The sequence below is a fragment of the Siniperca chuatsi genome, linkage group LG3 (assembly GCF_020085105.1).
Source record: "Siniperca chuatsi isolate FFG_IHB_CAS linkage group LG3, ASM2008510v1, whole genome shotgun sequence".
Classification (NCBI taxonomy): domain Eukaryota; kingdom Metazoa; phylum Chordata; class Actinopteri; order Centrarchiformes; family Sinipercidae; genus Siniperca; species Siniperca chuatsi.
Window position 1 is genome coordinate 11,182,872 of NC_058044.1, and position 20,059 is coordinate 11,202,930.

The 20,059-nt window shown below is 38.9% G+C and overlaps 1 long non-coding RNA gene across 1 annotated transcript; it reads left to right on the top strand.

Moving 5' to 3' along the window:
- Positions 1-350: 350 nt before the first annotated feature.
- Positions 351-18,371, top strand: LOC122873676. Its single transcript, XR_006377488.1, has 3 exons — positions 351-473; positions 892-1,018; positions 18,227-18,371. It is a non-coding gene; the product is annotated as an uncharacterized LOC122873676 (long non-coding RNA).
- Positions 18,372-20,059: the final 1,688 nt, after the last annotated feature.

The window sequence follows — 20,059 nt, forward strand, 5'->3', positions numbered from 1 at the left end:
ACTGCATTGGAAGAGTAAACACCCTTAAAATGATTGTTAGTATAACACTAAATTACACTGGATTGCTGTTGAAATCATATTTAAAACTTTGCTTACTCAATAATTATGAATTCAAAAAATCATGTATTTTTAGCCATGCTAGCGGCATGGCTTTAGGAATGGCAATGTTGGTCTGTCGGTTAACCGGTCCACCACTTTAGTCCAGACTGAAATATCTCATCAACCATTGGATGGATTGCCATGAAATTTTGTACAGGCATTCATGGTCTACACAGGATGAATCCTAATGACTTTGTTGATCCTCTGACTTTTCCTCTTGCGCCTTAATGAGGATGACATTTTTGTTTTTTAGTGAAATGTCTCAACAACTATTGGATGGATTGCCATGACATTTGGTACAAACATTCATGTCGCTCAGGATGAATTGTCATCACTTTGGTGATCCTGTGACTTTGATGTAGCGAAACAATGAGGTAAATTTTTTATGTCTAATACTTTGTGTTAAATTCTTATTAGCAATTGTTAGCATGCCAACATGCTAAACTAAGATCGTAAACATGGTAAACATTATACGTTCTTAACATCAGCATTGTTATTGTGAGCATGTTATCATGCTGATGTTAGCATTTAGCTCAAAGCACTGCTGTGCCTATGTACAGCCTCAACCCTCAGTCTTGTTTTACCATTGACAGGTCAATTTCAAGTAGTTTTTAAGATGGATAAAGTATAGCATTTTGAGAACTACATGATAACCTCTACATTATAATCAAGTAAATATGTTTAAATAAATCTTTTTAACGTGTAAAGTTCTGTACTGTTCTCTGAAAGGCCATGGTATAAACTAGCTTGTTGTTTTACATCATTCTCTTCTATTTCCCTCTCTAATTTCAGATAGGTGGTTGAAAGTACCACAACTAGACTACCCAGCACCCGGAGTCCTCTCCTCCGCCTTGGGAAGGCTTGGCGAGTAAACAGTGTCTTTGCTGATTACAACGTCTCTCTCTCTCTGCAGCCCAAGGTAAGCTAAAACACTTTGATCTGCTATTGATTGTCTCCCTCCTCCTCCTCAACCCTACGCCCTCTTTCCTCGCTACTGTTAAAACATAGGTGAGTCAGCCAGCGGCCTTAGGCACTGAAGGAGAAACCAGCGGCATGCTGCTGTGTTTCTAATGCTGACCACCGAGGTTAATTGGTATCCTCTCTGTGGTGTAAAAATTCATGTTTAAGAAAAGCTGAGGAGCTGTTTACAGAAGAGAACACTGATACAGCTTCAGATGCAGAAGACCCTCAGAATGATACCATCACTGGCTCAAGCAGTGCCATTGGATTATATTTGTTAAACGTTAGATCCTTAGAGTATTAGATTGTTATGTGTTGATAAATGCAGAAGACAGGGCAAGGGCAAAACAATTAAATCATTACATGAAAAAGAATGAAGAGAGCATCTATGCTGGTGAGTCATGTTACTCGAGAGCCAATTAGCAGAACCTGTGAGCTTTTAGAAGAATGCGGCAGTCACTGCTTTTAGGAGTTTTTAAAACACCATGAAGCAATTAGTGTAAAAATAATAGGTAAAAGTTGGTTACTTGGCGCCCTTTTGAAAGTGCAGGTGCATAACAAAAACTGTAGACAAACAAAGTCAAAGCACTAATAATAGTTTAATAATTGTTTTAATAATGTTTTAATAATTTAAGAAAATCCACTGGACTGTTGTAGAGTTAAAAAAAAAGTTTTCCAATTCATCCCAGTGGCTTCTTCAGGTTGGATATCAGCAGGGAATCCCTGGCTTTTATCCTTGCGGAGATGCCATGCTGCATTTACCTCTTTGACAGCATACATTAAACACACTGGAGATATGTTTGCACTTGCAAGCGGAGACTGTCCTCATCAGAAACATTCACAGCATAGGTTATTTGTGCAAATGCTTATTTGTTGAGAGGAGGAGAGTTGATGAATCAACGTACAAAGCGCATCAATTTGACACGAGACCGTAGTTTGTGTCCAACAAGATCTCTCCCTGACCGTAACCATGACTACCATCTTTCGTTAATCTTAATCAAGTACTTTTAGTTGAGTACTCTAACGAAAATATACCTTTAAATATCAAATACTCCACCACCTCTAGGCTTTAAAGGTGGCTCTGGAATGTTTGTAGCTTGCTCCTTTGCATAGAATGTCAACTTTAGTCAGCTTGAATTATCAGGTGTTACGCTCACAACCCAAAGTTGTGGGAAGAAGTGTCAAAACATATTAAAATGTCATAGAAACTTCTTAAACCACTCCTGCAGCATAATCGACTTCTCGGCCATTGATCTTTATGTTCAGTGTATTTGAAACACTCATAGTTTCTCCCATAACAGTGTTTTCCAACACGGGGGTAGGAACCCCCCAAGGGGTCACAAGAGAAATCAAAGGGGTTGATGATGATTAACAGGATAGAAAAGAAGTAAATAACCTTTCCTGCTACACAAAATCCTCTATATTGTTTGCTTGTGAATCACTTGATCATTTTATATCTTCAAGCCCCCAAAACAGAAAATAAACAACCTGACAAGGAAAAATCACCCTATGGTTTACCACCTGTAGACATATGCAACCTGTGATGAGGGGTCATGAACATAGCTTCATTTTTAGTCGCAGATCAAAACGGTTTGGAACCCCAGCTTCACAACATAGCTAGATACACTTCTGTGTAGCTCTGTCGCCTCCGCATAGCTTCGAAGCTCAGGCAGAAGAATAATACAATGGCATCAACCAACTCCTTATTTGTACTTAATATCCATGTTTTGTTAGACTCTCCCATCATTTTTTCCAGCCCTTGTAGCTATGCAATGAAAACACAGAGCAGGACCCCTAAGGACCGAGGCCAGATGAAGGAATTAAGGAATCAATCAAAGCACCGGTAGCAATGAGCTGAAGCAGAGACCTATCCAATATTTTGGTTCTGCTTGACGTCGGAGAGTGATTTAGTGGCATCAGAGTGCTAAGTGTCATGTTCCCGCACTCTCCTAAACTTAATGAGAAAGTGTGGAAAAGAAGTCACTATCTGCTTAATATGTTTTCATTTTTTTTCTTGTGTAGCATGTCTGTTTCATTTCTCACTCACACCTCTTCGTGAGAGAGGGGGTGCAGCTGTGAGATGATGAAGTTTCAGGGAAAGGTGGATGTGCCATCCATTACAGGAGGTGGAAAGGTGCAGATAAATCACCTTATCAGCCCTGCCTTCTCCCCACTGAGCTGAGGGAGCAGAGCAAGGGGGAAATCCATCAACCTCCACAAATGGGACATGACTCAGAGATCACTCTGCCTCTATACTGGGCTCTGTACATACCTTACACTGGCTTTATCATTGTATAATAACTCAGACCAACGTCCATCTAGGCTCGGGTGGACATCATTGTACAAGATGCAAAAACTCAAAATTCCAAATCCTCAACAAAGTGCAATCAATTCTGTTTGCACTGTGCATAGGATAAAACCTGGAATTTACATTGGATCTATTTGGATTATTGTTGATGTTTCTTTCTAAATGTAATAAATGTTAAATGTATTCCCAAAACAAAGTACGCCTTTATTAGATAGGAACAGGAGAGAGATGACAGGAAATGAGACACAGCAAAGGTCCCTGGACAGATTCGGGGTCGCCTCAGCTAATGGTCGGCATCTCAACCCCAAACACACCATGAGCTGAGAGGATTAATCTCGTCACATTGTTTTAATAAAGAAGAAGACAGTCAACAATTTTGTTTGACACAGTAATATAACACGGAACTGTCCACAGTTTTGGGCTTTTTGGTGTAACAGGCATAAAACACTGATGCTACATCTTCACTAGTGCCTGTAATCAATCAGTGAAGCAGAAGCACGTTCTGCAACATCACCATTTATTTTAAAAATCTTTCTCTCACATTTTGTCCTTTCCACCAGCCAAGTGAAAAACTATTTTTAATTTTAGGTGGGGGTTTTTTGTCGTATTTTTTTCATGGGAGGTTCCTTTCTACATTTCATACTTAGACACAAAAGAGTCAGTGTGTGTTTAACATAATAGATCAATGTCATCTATCTGGTTCATCATACACTCATTGTATTCTCCCATGATCTTCTGCATCTCAGCATACACATCTACAATTACTGTACAGTGTACACCTATGGCTCCCCATACAAGGTTGCTAAGCAACAATAATGACAGTGACCTTTTAGAAATCAGTGGGATGTGTCCCATCAGTCCAAAGGACTACAGCACACACTATAGCACACTTGTGGGGTCTCAGTGTTTACCTCAGCTCACAGACTGAACAGGCTGACAGAATAAGCCACACATGCCCAAGAAACACCTTCACACAACATCGTGCAAAGGCATTAAGCACATTTTTGCCCTTGAGGATACCAGAGGAGTTAGCATTTCCCCGCTAGCTCTGAATGTAGTTCCTTGTCACCACACCCCCTTAATGTAAGAGCAGTCTATTGGTATTCAGCTGCACAGGTATCTAAGAAAGCAAAGCCTTTTAAACATCTTAACCGCTGTTTGTTCTGTCTCTAGAGGGCATGTGCAGTACACTGGGGGTTTGGAAATAGACAAGGAGAATTGCAAATTTGTTTTGCCAGCTACATGTGCTCTGTAATTCCATGCCTGCTGCATTGTAGCAGAGTGTGTCAGATTTATACATAAACACACACAAAGGTGAGATGTTTTGTTTAATTCTTAGAAGATTTGGGATGTTTAGTTATGATTAATGACTTCTCCACAGCAGAAACATCATGCAGACAGTAGAAATGATGTACCATTGCATGTTTTGTTGTTGTTGTTCCTCTGAACAGCTACAGAGCAACAAGAACACACGTAAAAGGTTTTTGTATTTCATGCTGGATTGACATTAGATGCTGTACATAGAAGATGGTCATCATTTTTCTGCCATTGTGACATTTTTAGCAATAGAAAAAAAATTTAATGTTGCTGTTAGTATTTTACAGTACAAGTTTCTGACACCTCACTTAAGTTCAGTGCAACAGGGAATGGCCTAAATGAAAGCAGAAGAAAGTTCCCCAGGCGGGAAGTGTAAGAGAACAGGAAACCTTCTCTGTGTCTGTCTCTTAAGTCCTGGGCATGCATCTGAATGACAAACCTGTGTGTCTGTCCCCCTTTTAAGAAATCCTTTACAAGTGGTGAAACACCAGGGCCTGGGCTGTGGAGGCTGTATATTTCTATTCATAATTGATGACCTGGACCCAGACAGACAGCACACTACATATGTAATATGGATTCACTCTTGGTTTCAGATGCATGCCCTCGTCTGGACTTGACTCTGAGCCATCATTGTGTGTGGATGGGGAACGGAGAGGGAATGGTATATGTGTATGTGAGAGTGTGTGTCTGTCTGTATGTGCAAGTGTGTGCATGCAAATGTCTGTGTGATATGCAGTGTGTGATATGCAGCCAAAAATATGATGTTTTCCGGCTCCAGTTTGGCTTATGCGTTTGACTGTTAATTCCTGGTTTAGTTTTCGAACTTTCTGGTTTTTGAAATATTACTTTGATTTCTTGTAAGTTGTTTTTTGTTCTACACTTTTTGGTTCCTGTGCACCTTCACAATACCTTCACAATAAATAGAGGCACAGTGGGTTAGCTGCTACCTTTGTGGAATCCTGGGGACTAATTGATCAGCTATCCAAGTCCTGGGGCGTTTGTTTGGTCTCACCTTACTGCTTTCTCCGATTTAAGTGAAGGTTCATTTGAGAACATCTTGTTTTTTCAAATCCCTGGTGGTTTGTTTGGCCTTGCGTGTGATGTGATCCACTACTTGTGTGAGTACTAATCTGTGAGTCTTACTGTATGTAATATTTCCACGATGCTTAATTCATAAGGGAGATGAGGATAAATGTTGGATAAATGGCTTACAGGTTTTCAGCATAGTAGGTCAGGCTAAGCTCTAAATGTTGATAACAAACAAGGGTCATGTGTACAGCTGTCCTTTGCCATCAAAAATAACTTAAACACAGGCAAAAGTGTAGAACATGTGGAGTAATGTGTCATATGCTTTGGAAAATACTTGAGTCGCCTGCACATGAGGCAACTCAAGAATTTTTGGGTTTGCTGAACAGGTGGATGAATCACCAAGAAAGGGAATGCCTTTACAATTTACAACTATTACACGTATTGTGAAAAAATCTTGGCAGAAACAAACCATCTAAAAGATTGCCCTGTAGCAGCAGACTGTAACTTTGGTGCATGTTTTTGTCATGAGGTTTCGTTTTGGTAGTTTGGTTTTTGTCAATGTCCTTATTCCCCGGTCATGGATACACTTAGACAGTTTAAGTCTTAATGTATGCATTATAGTTAGGGTTAGGTCAACTGCTCACACATTGACAAGTGAGAGCAAATAGAAATTATGGAGTTACAACACCCCTCACCACCACAGAGTACCAAATAAACCCCACTATGCTATTAGCCAAGCAAACTACCAGACTGACCTTACATGTCATCAATCACATGAGAATGCTTGGGCAATAGACATTGTTTAGCCATCATGCTAGGTTGCAAGCAAGGATGCGTGAAAAATATTTTTAGTAGGGTTGTTCTAACTTTAGGATTTAGTATTTAGCACATTATCTGTTCAAAATCTGCAACATTATTAGGGTTTCAAAACTTCATAGTCAATGTAAATTTAGCCATGTAGCCCCCAGTCATTTTTCACTTGTCTATACTTACTGGTGCTAAGTTATTGCGCTCCATTACAAGAATAATGAGGCAGGGCTTCTCACTTGTTTGTGTCCCCTAAAAAACCTTTGAGTGACACCAAAAACACTTCTGTATGTTCATGTTTTTCAGCTCTCTGTGATTTGCACCTGAATTTGTCAAGTTTAACACGGCATAAATCCTGGTTCTGGACCCCTGCTGCCTCTGCTGTCTGACTCACAGCCGCACAACTATTTCAGACTTAAAATGTACCTGTTTTAGTAATACAAATGAGCTTATAGCACAGAAATTCAATTACAATTACATCCCATCATAATATGGTAGCAGGTAGTTCTTTTACAATGAAATATATCATGTTCAGATATAAATTAATACTTGGGTGACACATTCCACAACAAATCACAGGATAAAAGGATGGCAACAAATTTATGATTTCAGCACAGTGTATCATAGTCACATGCATAACACTACTGAAACAAAAGCAAGGTGCATGTGTGTTGTTGGACACCATGACCAAATTACATAAGTATCTGTAGATTTTTTTTAAATTAATTTAATCACTAAATGTTTGTCTCCCTTTGAACAATATTGTCTTTCCTCCTCGTATCCCAGTTGATTCAGTGGTTTAATGGACTCGAGTGGTAGCCCCTGAGTCTCTCTCTCTCTCCTCTCCTCTGGTCTCAGCTGAAGTTCACAGAGGGCAGAGTTCATACACCATGTTCCCATAGCAACATATGACATGTCACCCTCAAACCCTCCCTCTCGATCCTCCGTAATGGATTTGACCTCTGAACTCTGTCCCCTACTGCCTCTCAAACTGACACATATCCAAGTGTGAAGCCCTACTGGCTGTAGCCTGCAGCCATGTCCGTCACATTACACTCCACATCCCTGCCACAGAAGGGTTCATGATCAGCTCTGCAGTGGCATTTGTCATCTAAGTGAACAGGCCTGCACGTAACGTTAATACCATCACTGCTATAAAAAAAACCATCTCACAATCTCAACGATGACAGAAAGTAAACAAGGATTTCTTTTACAGCTGTCGTGTTTTTGGTTCAATCATAAGCTTTACCAGCAGAGTCTGACTCACTGTGACCTCACACAGGTTCCCTGTCATCGTTATGCAGCTTCCCCCCGCTGTAGCCAATCCCGTTCTCCAACCAGCCTCGCCTGCTGCATTATTTATGAGCACTAATCAGGATCCCAGCTCTGGTGTGCTAGCCACCCTACTGGTAACATCACTTCCCTGACCCGACCCTGCCTGTTTCCCCACAGCATTAGCGCGTGTTTACGCTAACGCCTGCTCATTAGGCCTAACTATACTAGGCCAGAGCCTGCTGCCTGAGCCGGGGCTGGGGGCCTTTTTAACATGCTCTAACCAGCCCAGGCATCCCCCTATTGGGGTACAGAGAACAGCTACGTGCTAATCTCAAACAACATGAAAAAGCAACATCGTAGCTAATATACATAGAGGTAGTTTACTGGGAGACATGGCCTGCGAGGACCTGCGATCAGGCTCCATTATTGTTGTAATTAGCGTGCCTCGATGGAGCCTGGGCTCCCAGGCAGCATGCCTCGACCTCCCTGCCTCTCAGTCTGTTTACAGCCAGCCAAGGCAACAGGGAAAGGGCAGGGGGCTGGCCACACGGCTCGATGCCTCTGTTCAGCTCCAGCAGCAACACAGCTGTTTGTTCATTTGAAGCGTGGACACAGGAGGGTTTTCATTCCTCTGCTGTCCTATGCTATTCAAATGTTTATTCTACCTGCAGCATAGGCAAAGGCAAACTAAATGCCCAATGAGGTGCAGCGGGGGTCAGATATAGTGTTTATGTTTTTGATCAGTTATTCTAAAAGACAGCAGCAATTAGCCAGTGTATGTCAATCAATGTCAGGATCAAGCCTGTAAAAACATCAACTAAATATTTAAATTACCCAGTATCATTTAAAGTCTAGCCATCTAAAGGTGTGTGCACCCATGTGAAATCATGCATGAGTGTGTTGTGCTGCAAGTGTTGAGTCTGTACCACCTATATCCGACTTTTCATTCACATTCAGCTTCAACCTTTCAGCAACTGCCTGCTCCCCTCACATTTACCCCAACCCTTTGGCCCCCCCATCATCAAGAGGCCATCCCCTGGTGCGACACCCATCCCCTGATCACCAATTAGCAAGGCTGGTCCCTTTTCCTGCACGGATGCAGAGGTGGAAGCGTGGAGAGGCAGAAAGGTAGAGAGGCGTTATCAGGGCAGTGTGAGGTGGAGGTCCCATGAAGGACACGGCTCCCTGGGTGGCTGAGCGATGAGCAGGGGAGCGTGAAGGGCTGAGGCAGGTCTTTCCCACAGACCATCAGTCCTTCAGTCAGCCAGTCAGTGTTGCAATGTTGAAGCACAAACTGTAATCAGGCAGCCTCTTACACAAGAATTCTACCCTTTTTATTCACCCTTTTTATTTTTATTTGAGTCACCCTCTTAGCAAGGCATTACAATAATGTGTTATTTTTTCTATGCATGTCTGTTCCTGCATGTGTGTGGCAGTTTTTTTTTGTCTGTCTCCATGTGAGACCAGCTGCTCTGACATAATTTTGATTAAGATAAAACATTGTTCTCTGTGTGTGGATGTTGAGAAGGATCAGCCTTGCCTTTCAGTGGCCTTCCCCAGTGTTTCTCCTTGTTGTCTCTCTTCATTCCCTCTCTTATTGTATCTGATAAGAGACCCCATGTTGCAGTGTGGTAATGAAGCTTGTGTTAGAAGAGCAGCACCACCGGGCATTCAGGCCCCGCACACCTCGGAGAAGCAGAGAGGCACGTGCATATCGATTTTATATTGTTTCCTTGAACCCAGCCGCCTCGGTGTACTTTGTGCTCTCACTGCATTACATCTCAGTTTGCTGTAGTCTAATGTGCTGCCATGAAAAGCAGCAAGTGAGATGTTGCTGTGTGTGTTTGTGTGTGTGTGTGTGTGTGTGTGTGTGTGTGTGTGTGTGTGTGTGTGCTCTTATAGTACTTGTAGCTTGTTTTGAATTTATCTGTACACTACAACACAAAAAGAAATTAATCATTAATTTAATCTGTACCAAATAATTTTTCCTTTATCATATTTATAAAAAAGGAGCATGTTCAAAATTTGATTTTGACTAAGAATATAATTTGTTATTGTTGCTGCACAGACAGCATTAAAGCAGAAGTGTACATAATTTTACACCAAAGATAATTATGCAGTGAAGTCTTTATCAAACCCAATAAATAAACTATAATGCTAAATATTTTACGGAATACTAATAATTGTAATATGCATTCATTAGTAACTACAGGCATCCTTATAAATAAATGAATGCAAGGTCCAGTAACATCAGCTTCTCATATAAATCTAATGTTATTCTAGATGCAGCCTGTTTACATGGGGTCTAATCTATTCAGTTTTGTGTGCCTTTTGCATGAGAAAGTAAGAGAGATCTAAAGGGCTAAAGTGCCATCTGGTGGTGATATAACATGGTACTTTGTACTGAAATGGGTATCCATCAGTGCACTGATGATCCTTTATCACCAGGCTAAAATATAACTGCACAGAGCTAGTATAAAACTTCCGTCTGAGTCCGAAAATCGTTCTGAAAACTTCTAAAATTTTAGGGGTTTACAATTACAGTTTTTTTTCCTAAACAATTGTTCCTCATGACCTCATGACTGAAAGCTGTAGCCACATTTGTCCCTGAGAGAATTTTCTTTAAGAGTAATTTTAGGTCAGGCAAGAGTGTATTGTTTTTATCTTTTTTAAATTGTGTTATTGACATATTGCGAAAAAATAATCAAAATTCATACTGTTTTAGTGCAGTGATTCTTAAACTTTATTTTCAATTAAGTTGAAGTTTGGCTGCATGATACCAAGAAAATAATTCAGATTCTGATTATTTTTATGTAGCTATAACACTAATTCATATCTGTGTACCTACATCATACACTTGATGTATTTCTGTTTAAATTTGAATTATCTTCAGAATAAATTCTTCATGCAAAGTGCAAAGCAAATCTGTCATGTTTTGGCATCACAACAAGCGCTGAAGCTCGTTTGTTTGCAAAATAGCCGGTGAAGCTTGTCCACGCTTTTTTACCACAATTCTTTGTACACAAAAGACTTATTTGGAGTAATGCATGTAGAAAGGGCTCGCTGTTCTGTCCTCTCTAATTGGCGCTGTCAGGCATCCCTTTGCTGGCTTGTTTCACAGTCTGATCGGATAACCCAGTCCACGTGAAGAGAGGAGTGAAAGACAGCCTGAGCAAAGTAAAAAAAAAAAAAAGAAGAAGAAGAAGAAGGAGGCATAATGAAAAGAGATGCAGGTGGTTAGGAGTTGGTGAGCTGCTTAAGAATGATCAACTGCCAAGTAGACGACAGGCAGCACTCTCTTTTATACATAAATAGTTGTCTTTCACTCAGTATCTCTGCAAACAATTGCTGATCAGAGGTGTGTAAGCAGGTAGAGGGGGAGGGACTCTAATGCAAGACAAAAGTGCTACTTTGATATTGCTGATATCGTTACCCTCGTTAGGAGGTAAATGCCACTGATAAGATAGAATGGGAAAATAGACATGGAAGGCCTGCTTTAAGTGCAGGGAGGAGCATGATGTTTAAGTGAAGAGAAGAATGCAAAAAAGCCAGATGATCTCTTTTATGCTGTCTTTCTCACTAACTCATCACTTTCTCTCAGTCCAATTTACTCATTTAATATGGCCTGTTTTTTCCATATATCTTTCACCTAATTGAGGGTGTATTTGTGCATGTGGGTTTTGTTCTTTACCAAATGTGCTTCTATATGTTTGTGTGTGCGTGCAAGAAAGTGTGTGCATGTACAATTTGTGTGCCTGCTTGTGTGTGTGTGACAGTAATACCTGTGTTACAGTCAAAAGTAAGTAACTTCAGAAGTCAAGTGTATCATGTTGCCAGGATCTTCTTTGTGGTGACAACAGTGATTAATAATGGAAAGCAGATGTTGGCATCAAGAGCTGAAATTTTCATGAAACTTCGCTAACGTGATTAAAGTGTATGTCTTCCTCAAGTCACTCCGAGTCTTTTAACTCCGCTCTCTGGGGAGTGGCAACAAATCATGGTTGAGACAACATGTCAAATCACAAAGAATCTTATGCATGTCAGGAACAAACTTTTTTTTTTCCTTTTCTAAAATTTGAACTCCTTATCTGTTCATTGAAGCTTATAAACATGGACAAAGTTTGATTATTTTAAAGCATTTTACACTGCTTATAATTTCTCTTTCATATTTTTATTTCCGGTTGATTTTAGTTATTTGCAGCATTTCAGAAAGGATGTGGCTATAAGAGCAGGCCCTCTAAATATGATTTATTTTACTTTTTAGGCCTATTTTGCCAATTAAATTAGCTACGAGACATAAAAGGAGACATATGTAACATGTAAATAATTTGTAATATTTCAATGAGTGTTTATTAATGGTTTATTTTTATTTGGTTGTAATGGAGATATGTCCAAATATTAAGCAAATTAGCTTTTATATTTATATTAATGTACATTTATTTAAATCTCAGCCGTAATATGTTCAGCATCTAAATCTAAAATCATACAGGGAACTTTATCAAATTATTTCAGTACCAAGTTGAGATGAATAAACTTGACTTCCAGCGTGCCAAGTGTCTTTTCCTGTGAAAAGTGATCTATATTTCAGAGGAATTTAATGACATTTCTATTTTCTCCTCTCAGAAAGACTTCGGGATTCATCTTTATATTTTTTGTAGGGGTGGATAAATGCATTTGCAGCTTCTGCTCAGCAAAGTTTATTTATATCTTAGGATGCATTTAAAAGCCCGGGCTGCTGTCACAAAGAGATGGCTTTGCTCACTTTGGATTGCGAGGTGCAAATGTATGAAAAAAGGCTCGAGCTGGAGATTCAGCGCAAAGTAGCCGGGAGTGTTGTGGCAGCAGAAATATCAGATCACTTAAATGCTTTCTCAAACATTTCTTGAAGAGGCACCAAGATCATCTTTTATCTCTCTCTTTTTCTCTCCATCTTTTCTTCCCTCTTTTATCCCTGTCCCTCAGTTTTATCTCTCTCTCCTCCATCCCTAAAATTCCAACACCTCACCTACAGTGTGTCTGTACAGGTTTCCCTCTGTGCTCTCCTGAGAGACCAATAGATAAAAAATACCAATTTATTTCTCTTATTTCTTCTCTCTTGTATGCTCACTCAAGGGTGATATTTATGAGTACAGTGTAATTCTGACCCTTACATCTTTGTTTTGATTGATTTAGATTTGTATTTTTATACGAAACAGAAAAAGGAAAAGTAATTTTATAAGTGGCAGACAAATCCTCAACTTAAAGGATAATTCTGGTAATGTTCTTTACTTTTCTTATTGTCTGCAAATCCCATGAAAAGACCAAAAACCAACAATGAATTGATCTGTACTAACAAGTATTGTCTGTGTATCCAAAGCCTGATATATCTTATTCCTCTGTGCCATAGACCTACATTGTTGAGTACTATAGCTTATTTTGACTCAGTCCTACATACACCGTCCTGCTGCTGGAAATACTCACTCACACACCAAATGTATATTAATCCACTGCTGAAAATAGTCCCCAGCAAATGCACCATTTAGTCTTGTTTGAGTAACATTTGCTGAAACCACAGTACCCAGCTGTTTTAGGAAATTATTTAGTCTTTTAAAAAAATGAATCTATATATTTATGACCCATTTACATCTTTAGTAGAAACCAATGGGCACTGAGTTTAGTGCCACAGACAGTATAGGGAAGTCTGTAAGTTCTGAGAAACAAACTAATGCACTGTTGCTGAGCCTGACGTAAGTGAGATAAAGAAGGGCTTCAGACTGAAACTTTGACCTTAGTATCCCTCTTTGCTACAGAGTAATACCTTGCTTTTCATAATTGAGTAAATTTTATTGGTAATACTTATTTACTTGAATGAAAGACTTTAACTTTTAATGGAATATTTAACTTTGTTGTATTGCGTATGTAAAGATTTGAATTCTCGTTTCTTAATTATGAAGAGTTCTTGTGTCCAGAACAGTTTCTCAATTTCAGATGTACACAATGACATCTGAAATTTACAGTAAAAAAAAAAGAAACTAATGCACTGTTGAAAGGTTTCAGATTGAAACTTTGTAAAGTATCCCTCTCTTTGACTGTTAAAGCAGTGAACAGCTGAATATAATGTGGATAATGTGACCTTCCAGCTCCATCAAAATCTCTTTTCCTTTCCTCTGACAGTTTGGCAATTTCTAAACAGGCAAAGACAACTAAGCCTACTGATAAATATGGCACACTATACCTCCTGTATTATAATGTAATACAGCAATTGGTGCTATTATTTGACCAGAGGAGAAGGGCTTGTGCTGACTCAATTTTCCCTTCTCATTTGATTCTCCATACTCTAAATCAACTCTATTTGGGCTCCAAAGAGCAAGCACCATAAATTGCATAAAAGGATGTGTGTAAATGAATATGAAAAGCAATGTTCTTTTCAGCAAGGCAATGATAGCTGTTTTCACATTCCATCTCATTTTTGTGTTTTCTCTCCTACCTTTCACATTCTTCCCTAAGGCCATAAAACAGTTCTTTTACATATATTACCTTTTGATTAATGGAGCTGTATTCATTATTCTGCCCTATTGCTAATTAGAAAACGCACCCTGCTAATGATATACAGTTGGAATAATACTTGCCCACGAGGCACGCTATCACATCAGGTTTCATGCTCGCACACTCCCGGTACAAGCTTTTACCCATAGATGCAGATCTGCCTCCTTCTTCCCCGCGCGCCTCGTCCATTAGCAAAAGACTCACGGCTAGCACTGGGTGTCATTGGGGTTTTTTTTCTGGCATAATGAGGCCTGTTTTCTCCTGGGAGTTGTCGCTCAGGGTTGATGAGGTGTGCAAGCACTGAGTCAGTCTTAATCAGGAGAACTGTGAGAGCACAAGTATGTGTGTGTGTGTGTGTGTGTGTGTGTGGTCTTGATTGATTTTGTATTGTGCAGGTGGATATCTTCATTTTGTCTCTGCTTTGCTGCTGTTAAAGGAAAAGAACGTATTTAATCATAACATATGTAATCAAATATCCGATCCTATGCAAGGGTTAATATAGTACAGTAGTGGTAGAGTATCAGGTGATTCCACTGCTCTGAAAATGGTCCTGTGTGACTGTTATGTCATGGTCCAAACAACCGATGGCAGTGACAACCATCAATATCACACCAGCAGACATGTCTGTACTAATGCAGCTTATTCCCCTGGCCAGGCCCTAACTGCGTTAATAGCTGGAGGGGTGTGATGGAGGCGTAGAGGGGAGGGAGTGGGTCACGACATATTGGTGACAAGGTAACACCAACTTTTGAGCTGACATCTGTCATTTGTCCTCTTCAGCCAACCAGCCTACTGATGCTTTGTGTCTTTCCTGATAAAAAAGACCATTACATACTTACATAATTTTTTTCTTGGTAGCATTTTTTTTGTCAACTACATTTTTAGTGTGGCATAACTTACTTTACCTTTACCTCTGCTTTAATTTTTAAAAAATATCCACATACACTTTTATCTCAACAAACTTACTGTATTATAATTTCTAGACCAGAGGTAGACAGTAATAAAGTATATTTATATACTATTATATTGTAATAAGTATGTCTGTTTTGTGACACTTTATATTTCACTACATTTTGAAGTAAAGTTACTCTTTTTTTACTACATTACATTTGACAGCTGTAGCTGATACTTGACTACTTGACTTTTACAGGCAAAACATATGAGACGATCATGAAATCTGGTGCATTACTATTGGTCAGATTACCCAACTACTCTTGGACCACAAGCAAAACTGAAATATTGCATATATGTTAATGAATCAGTAATTTGACTCTCAGAATGAGACCATTCTTCAGAATAGTAACATTTCACACTTAAATACATTTTACTGCTAATACTTATTTACCTGATTGCAAGACTTTCATTTTAAAATGTTGTATTGCTGCTTTTGTTTATGAAAAGGATTTTAATTCTTGTTTTCTTCATTGTGAAGAGTTCCTGTGTAAAAAAGTTTGACTATATTCAAGTTTGCACAATGACATCTGAAATTTGAAGTAAAAGTTTGATCATTTGTGCCATAATTTCTATCTCCAGATATTAGACTGATTCATCACATTATTTAAAAAAAAAAAAACAGGGTTAAAATAACTCAACTGTTTTGCTTAAAGGTAACTTAATTTTCCTCTAGCTTGAGAAAATGTAAAATTAAACTCATCTTTCTAGTCTTTCTGCTAAAATTTCAGTACTCCAGGCTGTGTGTCACACAGAGACACATACACATGCACACACACAATAACTGTACCAAAAATTAAGCCTCTGATCAGAGTAAAACAGAGAGTGTGTCTAAAAAAATGTATTTATGGTTTCATGTGACCCTGAACTAGGGCAGTGAAAAGACCGTAGTAACTACAGGAGGTGGATAAGAGGAGGTCTGCTCTCTACAGTCTACAGAGAGAAAAGGCCAAAGGTTATAAAGAAAACCTTGGAGTAGGGCCAAGGAGCCGTTAACACTTCTCGCCTACTTTTTGTGGCTCAGAGGTCAGCATTTTCTGAGATTACTTCTCCTTATTTTCTCTTTTCCACTCTCTCCAAGCACCATTACAGCCCGGCACACAGCCATTAGAGATCAACAGCCCATACGGTTGTAATAGCACCCTCACATAGCTCTAGGGTCTACTAACCTATAGCCTCTCTGTGCTGTATGATCCTGCTGCTGAAGTTCTCACTAGGGTCAAGTAGGTTAGTATTGAGGTTGGGTTACAGGAGTACAGTCTGTGTTACAACCATGTTCACAATCTGTCCAAGCTCTAGTTAAATAATAATAATAATAATGTGATGCTTTATTGATCCCTGTGGGGAAATAGTTTATTCTTCCCAAGTGAGTTCAAAGTGTGCAGTCAGCTACACAGCTGTGCATTCAATATTGCAGTTATTTCATTGTCTTGCTCAAGGGCACTTCAGCAGGTTGGATGATTGTTGACAGAAGGCTTGAATCCACATATTTTAGTTCAAGTTTATCTTTTTCACAGTGTAGGCTACTGCTGGATTTACAGTAAAAACCTCAGAATTAACATTAAATTAATGTTAATTAATTAATTAATTAATTAATACAGTATTGTCGATCCCATTGAAAATCAACCCCAGTCTTATGCAGCTTTTAGCCTTTAGCTCCATAAAGTGGCGGGGGGCCGCTGTAGTTCGGGAGGTAGAGCAGGTCGTCCACTAATCACAGAGTTGGCGGCAGCTATGGAAAGTAACATAAGTATCACAAGTACATTTACTCAAGTACTGTACTTAAGTAGAGTTACTTGTACTTTACTTGAATATTTCCATTTTATGCCATTTTATACTTCTACTTCACTACATTTCAGAGATAAATATTTATTTAAGAGGTATAATTACTAGTTACTTTTCAAATTAAGATTTTACATACAAAACATATGAGTTTATAAAATATGATATTAACCAACTATTATTACAGATTAAACTACCAAAAGTATATGAAGTAGTTAAAATGAGGTCCACCTTGACCAACAACAACATTAAAGGACAGCTTACATATTAATACATCAATAATAATAATACTACAATAATATAATAGTATAACACTGACAGTTGCCACTGCATTTTGAGTACTTTTGATAAGTACATTTTGTTGCTAATACTTCTTTTACTTAAGTGAAATGTTGAATGCATGACTTTTACTTGTAATGGAATATTTTTATACTGTGGTATTGCTACTTTTACATAAGTAAATGATTTGAATACTTCTTCAAGCGCTGGTTGGTGGTTTATCCACATGTTGAAGTGTCGAGACTGAACCTCAAATTGCTCCGGATGGTCAGGCAGCGCCTTGCATGGTGGCTTGCTGCCATTGGTGTGTGAGTGTGAATGGGAGGCAAATTGTAAAGCACTTTGGATAAAAGCGCTTTATAAATGCAGCCATTTACCATTTTTTTGCCATTTACCATTTAGCTGTTCTCAGCTCATTGTTTCGGTTCAGAGGTTGGAGATTTAAAGTGATTAGAAGTCCCCAGCAGAAGTAAATGCTTTCCAGCAGTTTTAAAGGATTCCAAAAATTGAGGTGCATGTAGACCATGGAGAAGCGTGTGAATATTTGTTCATAAATTCAGAAAACCAGTTATATGTACACAGGCCTGTTTTCTAAAATTTGAGTCAGATGAACTAAAGTGGTGAGGGATTCGACAACTTCCCCAACTTTGTCGTTTCGATATTTAAGTGTTCCTTACTGTATTTAGACCTATCCTGATTCTTTGGGTAGAAGCTCTGCAATACTCAATACGGGAAATAATCACTCTGGATTGACACATAATTGCATTGTCAACTGAAACATAGCTGCAGTTGGACAGGAAGACATAAATTGGCACCACACAAGGCAAGAAGAAAATTTTGCTCCTTTGTCCCTCAGGACCCTCCAGTTTGAATCTCTCTTTTCCACTTTGATAGCTTCACAGACACAGTACTCACCGCCCCCTCCAGAGGCAATGACGTGTCTGTCAGGATGCCATGAAGACAATGAAGTCAAAACTTAAAATCACAGGAGTTGGCAACACCGAGGGGACAGATATAGAAGGCAGCATGGATTTTATCATCAATCATCACATTTGCTGTAAGTATCTCTAAGATTCCAGATGCTTCCCACCTTCTTTTTCACCAAACTTGATTCTGATGCAAATCATTAAATGGTGTGTGACCTCTGTCAACATCTGTCTGTAAACAGCTCAAGCTGCAACATCAAAAGGTCTTTGGCAGAGCCCTCTCCTGTCCCTCTGAACAATGTCGGCCTGCAACTGACTCCAAAACTAAAATCACATTTTCATAAAAGACAGCTGCAATCCTGCTAATGAGAGCTGAAAAGCAGCAGAAATGTGGACGTCATGATACTGCTTTGTCAGTGGCTTTTTTTAATTTGAGAATGAAATGTCTCACTGGTCACTTGCTCGTAGCTTTGTTTTACAAAAATGAGCATTTGGAAATGAATGTAGAGAGCCAATTATTATGAAGGGAATTTTTAAAGCCAGAATCCCACCACCTTGAGAAAGTTGTACAAATCAACAACCCTATCAAGATATACAGTAGATAAGATAGGAGGATACTATATGACCCATTTTGTTCAGTGAGGCAGTAAGAATCTCATTTGCTTTATCACTCCTTTAACCTGCTGTGTACACGTGTAATTTACAGCCAAATATTGTATCGTTTTCTATTTATTTGTATGGACACAAAACGTATAAAAACGTTTTATAGTGTCTCTTCGAATATTATCTGGGTCAACATGCCACAACATTTCCAAGATGCTTTGGAAAAGTGAAAAAGTAATGACAAAAGCATAAATGCTGCTGAGCTTACACACTGTACTTGGGCCTGGTTTAATTAACTTGTATTGCAGTTTCTGGCTGAGAAGAAAAAACACAATGCAGCTGTACCTTTGCAGAAGAAGGAACCAAATTTTAAAAAATATATACAATTGAAGTTATCATGTATGTTGTATCAATATGCCCCTTGATGGTTCATTTCCCACTTGTCAAACAAACGTCCCCCTTATGGTAACCCTCTTTCTGAGGGTCTGTTGAAGTGTTGAGATTCAAGTTAAACATGACTCGTTTGTTTTCTTAAATATTATTTTTGGGGCTTTTTGCTTTTATTTGATAGGAACGGCTGAAGAGACAGGAAATGTGGGAGAGAGAGAGAGGATGACATGCAACAAAAGGCCCATGGGCTGGACCCAAACCCGGGCACTGCGACAACAACTCCAGGTGAGCCACCGGGGCGCCCCAACATGACTCATTTGTAAATGATGTCAGAATTTGCTTTTTAAGATGGTAATGATAAAAGACAACACAGAGAAAATGAGCATTCTTAACATCATATTCATGGACTTACACATATCTTAAAACAAATTTTTGAAACGCCTCATTATATTTTGCAATAGAGTAATGCAATATTGTTGCAATTTTCCTGTAGTATAATAGCACATGTGACAGTTTGACTTCTAAATATTCAGATGATTTACATGCAAATTGCACATTAACATGCATATGAACTATGCTATATGGTGAGCCCATACTGTATATCACTGCAAACAGCCTATATTATGAAAACAATTAGGGATGTAGCAAAAGTGGTTTGTTTCCTTCCTAAACCTACAATTTACTGTATATGAAATTTGTACAATAAAATGTGTTACCTGATATCATGTAGATATATGTATAATATTGTGAGTGAAGTCTTTTATTTGGCTTCGTATATATTTTACTTGAAATGTATATTATATTATAT